At 37.9% G+C, this 9,896-nt stretch overlaps 1 pseudogene; it reads right to left on the reverse strand.

The window, feature by feature from the left end:
* Positions 1 to 2,000: 2,000 nt before the first annotated feature.
* Positions 2,001 to 4,025, reverse strand: LOC110680192 (annotated as a pseudogene).
* Positions 4,026 to 9,896: the final 5,871 nt, after the last annotated feature.

The following is a 9,896-nucleotide window of genomic DNA, read 5'->3' on the forward strand; positions in this document are numbered from 1 at the left end:
TCTGCGAACACCAAACTGATAACTAGATCAGGTATTGTAATACGTCAGCAGCAGACCTCAATAGCTGTCTAATACCTCAATGAAGTATTTTTCTTCTTCTTCTTCTTCTTTCTGGCATTACGTCCCTACTGGGACAGAGCCTGCTTCTCAGCTTAGTGTTCTTATGAGCACTTCCACAGTTATTAACTGAGAGCTTACTGTGCCAATGACCATTTTTGCATTCGTATATCGTGTGGCAGGTACGAAGATACTCTATGCCCTGGGAAGTCGAGAAAATTTCCAACCCGAAAAGATCCTCGACCGGTGGGATTCGAACCCACGACCCTCAGCTTGGTCTTGCTGAATAGCTGCGCGTTTACCGCTACGGCTATCTGGGCCCCTATGAAGTATTTTTAATCGCTTTAAATATTTTATTTTTTTTGTTCAATATTATTACAATACTAAATTGAGGTATTGACAACTGAACAAAGCCTATTTTTGGTATGAAACCAAAATATGGTATGCATAAGTTATTAGGAGTTATTTGTTCCTTCTCGGGAACCGGTACTGGTGTCAACCTCCTACGCTCGGGGAAGTCAGGAGGAGAAGGAAGCGAGAAGCAAAGAAGAGGTTGAACGACCGAAAGAGACAGAGAAGCGGAGGGACATAAAAAGTCAGTCTGCTCAACATGCAAGAGCGAACCCTTGGCAGACTGCGCACAATGCAAGAGCACAGAGCGCAGCGGGAAGACGTCAAGAGCTTAATAGAAGTGCAGATGCGCAGTTTGGCTACAAACCGCATCTCTACAGAACTCTGGTCAGTTTTATTCGAATAAAGGATTGATGTTATGCGGTTTCTTGACGCTATTAGCATAAGCATTAAGCATTTCGCACAAATTCGTAGGTGGTACAATCCTATACCATTGTATGAGGGTTGCCTCCTTCCCGTCCGTTACCAAAGTCAGAAATTTGGGACTAACCTCTAACTCTTAGACAAGGTTGATGCATCCTCCAACAACGAGAGCTGCCCTGGCCACGTCCTTGCAAATGCCGGAGAAAGGGAAAGGATGATTGATTGAACACCTACTTAAGAAAGATGCAGAGAACTCTACGACCTCTCATGGGTGTTACTGGATCTTGTGGAATGTTGATGAAAAGGGTAGTGCTATAGGATACGTTCGGTAGACGTTCTGGCCGACAAATAGTTATTATTTACGCATTGTGATCATGCGCTGTTGATCAGAACAAAATCACCAAATTCCTTTTTGGAAACTGGAATCCGTCACTCCTCTAACAATGAAGAATAGCGTAAGCTGTAACATAGCACTGACCATCAAAATGCACACACCGCACGGAAAATCGACAAAAACTGCAATTCATAATCAATCCCGAACCGAGCATCCACGAACCACATTCAATTTTTGTATAAACACGTTTAACGCACACAGGAGATAAAAAAAAACGAGCCGCGCGAAACGAATTCAATTGCTGTAGCCATCACAGAGCACTCTCGAGCAAAACACAGGCAAATCAAATAAAAGAAGAAAAATAACTCCACTAATCAGCTTAAGATATAATCTCAGAAGAAAAAAAAACACTTTCATGTTTTCACAGAACATTTGCACGTGGCGTAGCACCATCCGCCGAATCTACTTTTCACCAGCCGAACCGAAAGAAAAATAAAAACGCGATACGAGGTAAACGTGACACAAAATTCAAAACGCAGCCGCCCGCGCGCACGGCTTGCTGCGATCCATGCCGTCTCTCGACGCTGTTACTCCTAAAATAATCACATGATGTCAAGATTACCTGTAGATACAAAAATCCATCGCTAGCTCAGAACTTATGAAGACTCATATGAGACAAATGTGCTATTATAGGTAGTATTCAAAGAACAGAAAGCAACTGTAATGCAATGATAGCTTTTTATGAAGATCGAGTTTATCTTGGAATTCTGCGCTAGTGAGCATGATTTATACAATATTGTAGATTCACGGGACATCTCGTACAAAATCCACTAACTTATATAACTTCGGATTTTGTTTTACGACAGTTACAAAAGAAAACATTTTTTTCATCTTTCAGCTTTGCTTCACTTTTATATTCAGTTGTAATTGTGCAAGCATTTTTGGTCACTATCTTAAATATAATGAATAATATCAAGATTACTGAAGTTATCACGAACAATAAAACGTCATACATGTACTTTTTGAATCCAATGTACATTCACGGCACTTGGCTGGAGCATTTCACTGTCTGGATTCCGCAGAACCCATTCAACCCACCAAATGGCACGCTCCAACGGACTTTCAGGTTGATCACGGAACAGCTGGGACAATCGCTTTATGTTTTCACTATAACTGCGGGTGTTCAGAATATCTTTGATGGCAGCTATGAGATCATCGGCTTGTAGGTATTGAACCATGAGCCTTTTTGCAACTCCGAGGGATACACAGTAATTAATGTTTCGAAACTGATCCGCAAATAGAGGAAAACCAATTATCGGAACTCCGTTCCAGATGGCCTCCTGAGTACTTAGGAGACCACTATGCGTGATAAAAAGTTTTATATTAGGATGCGCCAACAGATCGTTTTGAGGCATCCAAGCACGTATGAACACATTTTCCGGAACCTTCATCGGCAGTTTCGATTCGTCTGATTCAAACTTCCATATGAATTGAATACTGTGGTAGTGCCTTCATAGCAATTAAGATCTCTCGAATGCGATCTGGACCTAACGTATCACTTCTGGCATTCGATCCCAGTGAAATAGAATAAATCCATTTTTAGCACTACGTACTATGCGGTCTAAATCCTCGGGCAGCGGCTTAGCTTTGCGGATTTGCATTCCTCCGACTGGAATAACGTTTGGCATTTGAGGTTCCTTGTATTGAATTAGAGGGTTGTTGTTGATGAATAGTAATCTTATGCTGCTTTGAAGGTCCTTTGTACGTGGGGCATTCGGGAATACTTGTTTTAAAATGGCATCAGATTCTGGATACAGATAGATGTCTTTCATGATTATTTCGTACAAGTCGTAGTACCAATTTTGCAGGCGCTCCAGAAGTTCATTGATTCTTGTACGTCCGTATGAATGATTTGGAATGGATCCCGAATAGGCATACGAACCAATTAGAGGTGCTGATGTAGCTAGTGCATTATAGGGTGCAACGCGAATATAAGGCGGATTTCCAAAAACGGTACATCAAAAGCGAAGCAAAGCATGGTCCAAACATGTAGTCACTCATAAACAGATCAAACTTGAAATTTTCAGGATAACTCATGAGCTGTTTGAAACCCTTTTGACTTGATTCCTGCTTTGCAGCATACTATGGTAAATTCATCTAACATGCGAAGTATTGACATTGGGCTTTGTGCATCTCGAAAAAATCTAACGATTTGGCGATTGCTGGTATTGTACATTTCGTCGTAGATATTTTCTAGATGAATGTAGGTCACATTTTTCGGTGGATTCTTTTCAATATCCGGGCTCACTACTGTTACGTTATGACCTCTCTCTGCCAATCCATTCATCAGTGGTCGAAGCCTACGAAATAGAATAAAAAAAATGCGTTACTTCCGGATCACTAAACATTCACAATAATTCTTACCATATAGAATGACTTGGTGATGGAACTCCAGACAAGATAAGAATATTAGCTCCACTCACAAATGCTGGTATAAAAGTTAGCACGAGAATGAAAATTTGGTTCTTCATGGTTTCAGAGTATTGGATCAATGTCAAGCGCAAGGACTAGAATAGATTGTGTGAAGGACAATCACTGCACTTTTATGTCAGCAGCCAGTACGCGAAAAATTACAATTCATCGCATCAATACTTTCTGTTTGTATCTCGCGTAGTAAAACCATTTAGGAATTCTTATCGCACACCAGATAATATAACTTCTGTCTGGCTTGCACGTGAACAACCCAAACTAGTCTCGTGGGTTGAAAATGACTTGATATTTCTGGAGTAGACCGAGCAAACGAGATAAAACCGAGATATTCGACAGATGTCTTTCTCTTATCGTGATGATAGTCGACATTAGCGTCATCACATTTCACTAATTTTATAAAGTGAGTTATTGTCATAATCATAAACTTTAAAATTGAAAGATTTTTTAAAAATTAAATTTGGATGACAGATGGTTAAGTATTGAATGTGTTCTATCCAACTAATTTTGCCCATTTCGTTACATTTCAAAAATTATTATAAATCAGACATGTATAAAAACAATGATGATTTTTATTGTATTTAAGGTGACGGCATAAAAGAGCTCATTCGCTAAGATTCGTTCGTCACTATTGCAGTGAGGAACATTTTTCAGATGCCGCAGATAAGGTAACTGAATATGAGAAGTAAATGCGAGAAAATTCAATACATTACATATAATTTGTCAGATTTTCCGGCATCAAATGATTCTTTTTCTTATCTATCAACGGAAATTAAAAAATTGCACATGATTCTATGTATTTGTTTTTTATTTCTGCACATTTACTCAAGAATTTTACTTAATCCACTCTGACTAAACGCATATTTAAATATATCCGACCTATGCCAACAAAAATTTATTTTTCCAATTATAGTAGTAAAAATAATTTCGGTATTGAAGATAAAGATTCTTGAATGAATTTACGATATTTATTTACGATATTTTATGATTGATATTTACCAAAGGATTGTTCAGTCAGAGTAGTCCAAGTTCTTCTTCTTTCTGGCGTTACGTCCCCACTGGGACAGAGCCTGCTTCTCAGATTAGTGTTCTTATGAGCACTTCCACAGTTATTAACTGAGAGCTTTCTTTGCCGATTGACCATTTTTGCATGTGTATATCGTGTGGCAGGTACGAAGATACTCTATGCCCTGGGAATCGAGAAAATTTCCTTTACGAAAAGATCCTCGACCAGCGGGATTCGAACCCACGACCCTCAGCATGGTCTTGCTGAATAGCTGCGCGTTTACCGCTACGGCTATCTGGGTCCCTGAGAGTAGTCCAAGTGTCCTTCGTTAATCATAACATTGTTCTGAATCGTGTGTTTTCCATGATGATCACTTCCTATTAAATTGTTTGAAAGTAACACAAAGATATTGCTTCGATTTTGGGCGCAAAAACTGACTGATGAAAAATGACTCCTGATCCACTCTGACTTGACGCCGACCAAGTGATATAAGAGACACATTGCATACATCTCAATGAGAAGTATTATCCAAACTATATCCTTGTACATCGGAGCTTTACTCATCGGTGTGAACCCCAGCAGCTGGCCTATCTGCACTACCACTAGATAACCAGCTACCTAACGAGTGCACACTATGCCAGGAGTAGAATTTAACCAGACAAAACCTCTAGTGCTTTAGAAATGCATTTTTTTGGGTTGATATCTTCAGAGATACCTTTATCTTAAATTTATTTTCTTTTTCGTTAGTTGATTAGTTAGTTGAGATTTTCGCCGCATATGTGGCGCAGTAATACTAACTCTTTAATTTCGCGCCCTAGAACTTTCGTGTCTTCGGAAAAGATGGAACATGAAAAATCACGAAAAATTGTCAATGACACCAAAGTTCTAGGTATTCAAAAACCAGATTTTGATCAAAAATTAGTGTTTGCGCTCACACTGCAGTCGTCATTATCGCTATCGTGTGTAGAAGTTGAACCATTCAACGCACTACCAATTGTTCGGTTCCCAACGATGATGAAAAGCTTCAACGTATCGTCAGCCCAACGCAACGATAGGCATCATCCAACATGCAGCTGCGCGCATGTTTCTTCTCGGTAACGTTTTTCGTCTCCGTACTGTGTCGCCTATAAAAGGCGACAGTATTTTTGTATGCTCTGTATATAGTTTCTTTCTCTGCCCACCGCGTAGGCACGCTGCCTCTCAGTGGCAATAAAGTTCCAATTAGTTGAAGTTTGAATTCGTTCAAAGTTGAACCAGTTGTTTCTTCGTCGTCCCCGTCATCCATTCCACACAACGCACACAAGAGTATTTTGGCTAAATCATGGCCAAAATTATTTTTTCCCCTAAATGATCTGCTCATACTTTAATATGGACTAAAAAACTGTTGTAACATAGTTAGGATTTATTTCGAACCGTTTATGGACAATAATCCACACATCATGATGTTTTCTTGTTCAGAATTCTTTTTCTTCCAAAAGAATACAATGCAATAGCTTAGCTTAGCTTAGACTGACTACACATATCAATGGTTGCTATTCCGTGATTGACCGAAGTCAGTGAAAATGCACAAAGAATCAACTAGAAGTTTGGCTGGGATTGGCCATAATCTTCTTCAATGTGCATAATTCAGTGCCACTATTTATACAGGGTCAATAACGGCGCCGGCCTTGTCCTTGCAGTCAGATGGGATTGGGGGAAGGAATGTTAGTGTGTAACCTTTGCTATTTGGAGACCGTGTTTGCCTCTGCATCTCCACAAAGGTTACTGGGAGGGATGTTTGTTAATGGGAAGGATCGTTGGGTCACAGGATTCACTTTGATGAGCGATTAGACCATGATAAATAATGATTTGTGAGATATATACATGTTTATTTGTAAATATAAAATTTTCATTTGATATGAACAATTTCTATGTAGTGGAAAATTATGCCGACACTTGAGGTGACGAACCATTCAAAGTTTGTTGAACAAATACCTAAATGTAACATTCCTACAGCTGTCAGGACGAAAGCATGTGTTATTATATTTTACTTATATGAAAAGAAACAAAAAACTTGATTGGTTTGAACATCATAGAACACTCTTATTCTTATGCCGACACTTACAGTGGCGAACCATCCAAAGTTTGTTGAATAAAGTGAACTTTTCGCAAGTCTACACTTGTAGTGTCGAACCATTCAAAGTTTTTTTTTAATTACAAAAATATAGGTAAAAAGGGGTGTTCTGAAAATAAAAAAAAATGTGAAACATAAATAATTCATGAATCAGAGTTTGTGTCGACACTCACAGTGACGAACAATTCATAGTTTGTTGAAAATTCATATTTACGTCCCACAATTGTAACGATTAAATGTGCAGTCATACATATTTTATAGATTAGAAATAGTAGCATGAAACGAGCTCACCTTGATCCTTTATCCTTCACTGTGCAGCCACAATCCACTCTCAGCCTCACTCGTTTGCTCGGCTATATAAAAGCACTCAGAAAAAAAAAAGGCGCGCGACCCGAAAAGGAAAAAAAAAACTTGGCTTTCTTGACGCACTGCCCAGCAGCAAGCGTCAAGGTCAAAGGATCAAAAAGAACAAACCGATCACGCCACTTTTTCACTTACTAGACCGACGTGCGACATGTTTGATCCTGCCCTCGTCGCTGGCCCCGTAGGAGCAAGCGTCAAGGTCGACAGATCAGACAGAACTAACCGATCGCGGCACTTTTCATTTACTCTAACTGATTTCGCCACTTGTTCACTTACTAGACCGACGCGCGACATGTTTGATCCTGCCCTCGTCGCTCGCCCCCGTAGGAGCAAGTGTCAAGGTCGAAAGATCAAACAGAACTCACTTCCAAAAGAATACAATGCAATATCATAGAATCAAATTTCCTTTTAATGGAATAATAAAATTGACTGGTATGTTTTATCTGAAACGCTTTCTCCATGCCTTTTGCAAAAAAAATGTATGCCTCATTTGTACAAAAGATCTGATTTCAAGATATCACGAACGGTTTATGTTGACTCTCGATATTTTGTTAATGTGAATCGCATCAACAAAATGAAATTTTAATGAAAAAATAGACAAATTTTTATAAGAATTTCTTCATAATTATGCGAAAATTCATCCAATTTTCACACACAACTTTCAATTCCATTGAGAATCCTTTAAATTTGGGACCATAAATCTCGATGAAATGGACTTTTATGCGTATAATACAGTCGATTTTTCTTTTTCAAACAATGGCCTGAACGAACGTTGTTTACTATAGTTGGATCGAATGTTGTGAAAAATTTTTTGGGTTGATTAATGTTTATTTTTACGAAAATAATGTAAAATTCAAGAATCATGTACGGTACGATATTAACAAACATTCTAAAACATCCTGAAAGTTTGTTAGGATGCCTAAATTACATCTCCAAACCAGAATTCACCAACAAAACTCGTACCAATGAGCTCAATTTGTTGGAATAATTCAGTATCTTTTAGACATCAGGAAACTCCTTTTTAAATACGCCTCAAGTTTTCCGTGAAATTCTTGCTTTTTTTCAGTATTTCCAGAAATATAGTTTGCTTTTTCAAATTTAAAGAGCACATTCGTATTAAGGGAGCCGGAGTTCAGTGCGAAGAGTAATTTCAAGTGATAAATTTCAGCCCGAAATGGAATCCCCCCAGTTTTTATTTTAGAGATTATTTTTAGCACTAAAACCACATTTGTTAGAAAATTTCTGTACATGAGTCAGTGAGGTTTACCGTCGTACTTGTTTTCCTGTATTTAGTTGTTTGGCATTGAACACATTTAAGAGAACAGATAAAAAAACAGGAATAATTATCCATTTCAACCGAAATTACGACATTTCTGAAAACCGCTTAATGTGATGTTACTTCAAACTCTCTCATATTTGAATAGCATAGTTTTATAGATCTTCCTTAGCCGAGTGGTTATAGTGCGCGGCTTCAGAGCAAAGATATGTTGAAGATGTCTGAGTTCGATCCCCGGTCGGTCCAGAATTTTTTCATACCTTTTCATATGATATACGAATGCAAAAATGGCAACTTTGGCAAAGAAAGCTCTCAGTTAATAACTGTGAAAGTACTCATTGAACACTAAGCTGAGAAGTAAGCTCTATCCCAGTAGGGACGTAATTTCAAGAGGAAGAAAACGAAGAAGAATAAGTTCAAAAGACAAGGAGATTTAAACCATGGCACCATTGTGTCTTTTACAAAGCATTTCTGTTCATTTTAAAAATTTGCAAAATCTGATTTGGCGATGTCATGTGTAAAAACTGTGATAACGTTATTTATAAAATTTAAAATTTTACTGAAGTCAGTTATGCAAATAAGAGAAAATGTTTAAATTATAATTTTCCCGGACATCACATTGAACAAACGCATTAAGAACATGGACCTTAAATGATTAGATATAGAAGGTTATTGAAAAGCATGCTAAATATATTAGAAAAAATATATAAAAACTGATATTTTCAAAAGGCTTCAAAAGTGCGGAAATATGCGGAAGAGTTTTATGCTGTAACTGATAGATAAAATATGTAAGTTTCACACTGTGGTTGAAACTTTGCCGGATATTGCCGTATAAGGTAACTTTTTTAATACTGAAGTTTACGAAAAATGACAAAAACTTTGTTGTGAAAAATAAACAAATAAAAAATATTTATTGGAAAATTTTATGCAGAGACTCTTCTTATATTCATTAACAAAAAGTTCAGTTCAAAATATATGTATATTTTGGAAAGAAAGTTCACATGGAAACAATAATTCTGATTTTATTTCCAAAGTTTAATCACCGCATGACTTTATCATTATGAGCTTTTATTGGCTTTTATCGGTGAAAGCGATACTACTCAAAGTGGAAGGGAGCAAGGAAAGTAATGAAAGAATATGATGGATAGAATCGCAAGCGAGCGATGAGAGAAATGAATAGAAGTTGAAAACTAACAGAGGGCCATATATGAACAACACAATCGAAGCGACAAATCGTTGCCTAACGTCCTGGTTTTGAACGGCTAGATGTTGTAGCGTTGGTCACTACTAACACTAGACAGGCAAAAATTTGTCGCCTCGACCTGTTAACTATATTGTTCGGCGGATGTTTCAGTTCTATCGATCGGTGGCATATTTTCGGGGATTCATATGAAAGTCGCGTTACTTATTGGATTTTTCGCGCCTCGTCTCATATGCCCCTAATTCGCCCAAGTGATCTTTATTCGAACCGAAGTTTTGTAATTTC

This window comes from Aedes aegypti, unplaced genomic scaffold (genome assembly GCF_002204515.2).
Source record: "Aedes aegypti strain LVP_AGWG unplaced genomic scaffold, AaegL5.0 Primary Assembly AGWG_AaegL5_hic_scaff_1005_PBJ_arrow, whole genome shotgun sequence".
In the NCBI taxonomy this organism is placed as follows: Eukaryota; Metazoa; Arthropoda; class Insecta; order Diptera; family Culicidae; genus Aedes; species Aedes aegypti.